Below are 1,277 nucleotides of genomic sequence, written 5' to 3'. Positions count from 1 at the left end.
CACCTTTATACTGAATTAAAATGGTAACTTATGAGTACATTCCCTGAGATATTTAACTTCAGACTGCTACTCTATTGTGTGAATTTGATCTTATGAGAGTTTGTCCTTCTTTCAATTTATTTATTTATTTATTTTTTTTTGTAAGTCGGTCAGTAAATCTTGACAAGTAATTATTTATAAAAGATATTCACAGTTACATAATGAGCAGCTCAATCTTGTTTAAAAAGGTCATTAAATTTTACCCTAATAAGTAGGGTAAAATCAACTTTTAAAAGACTCTTTTCTTCAAGGTTTAAAGGTGCAGTGTGTAAATTTTAGCGGCATCTAGCGGTGAGGTTGTGAACTGCAACTAACGGCGCACACCCCTCGCACCCCTCCCTTTCGGAGAAGCTACGGTGGCCGTCTGGCCGACATGTCGTCGTTTGAGAGAACAGAGAGTAGCCTGTGTGAAGTAATGAGGTTTTCTCTTACCTCTAACAAAGAACGGTCTTTGCTTCTAATAAACCAGAATAATACTACTACTTCTTCTTCATGCGTATATTCAACGTAGTGACGATGCAAGCTGCCTCTAAAAACAAGAGCGATTTAGAAGAAGAACAACTTAGTGATGAAATGCGCTCTGTGGATTGTTTGTCCGTTTAGGGCTGCTGTAGAAATAAAATAAATAAAACATGACGGTTCATTATGTAAGGTCTTTATGTACCACTGAAAACATAGTTATGCGTATTATATTGCATTTCTGTCAATAGATCCTCCCAAATTTTACACATTGCACCTTTAACACAGAAGGATTACTATTTTTTTTTTTGTTTTATTTCCATGTAAGGGGAAAATGAGGAAGGTTAGAGCAGGTGTATTGAGAATGGTTCATATACAGTATTGAATATGGCCTAATGGTTAGAGAGTCAGACTTGTAACCTGAAAGTTGTAGGTTCTAGTGTCAGTACTGGCAGGAAATGCTTGGGGGGTTCTAAAGCCCCCCTGCAATGATGTGAAGGACCCACTCCTCCATTTAAGCGAGAAAGCAATCTATCCCGAACACGATTTCAACCGAGGGGGGCCCCTGATCTGATTTGTGCCACCTCAGATTCAATTTGACCCCCTCCACCCAGCGAAACGCGTCGATTTTAACCATTCGATGCATGCGATCACTGGTGTATTTAGAACATTCACTGCTAAATTCAAACATGTTTTTGCGCTTTGTCTGGCACTGAGCCAGAATAAAAGCCTAAATTCAATCTGTTTATCATATAAACACACAAATGATCTCGAGAAAA

This window comes from Megalobrama amblycephala, linkage group LG10 (genome assembly GCF_018812025.1).
Source record: "Megalobrama amblycephala isolate DHTTF-2021 linkage group LG10, ASM1881202v1, whole genome shotgun sequence".
Classification (NCBI taxonomy): domain Eukaryota; kingdom Metazoa; phylum Chordata; class Actinopteri; order Cypriniformes; family Xenocyprididae; genus Megalobrama; species Megalobrama amblycephala.
This window is presented reverse-complemented; position numbering follows the sequence as displayed.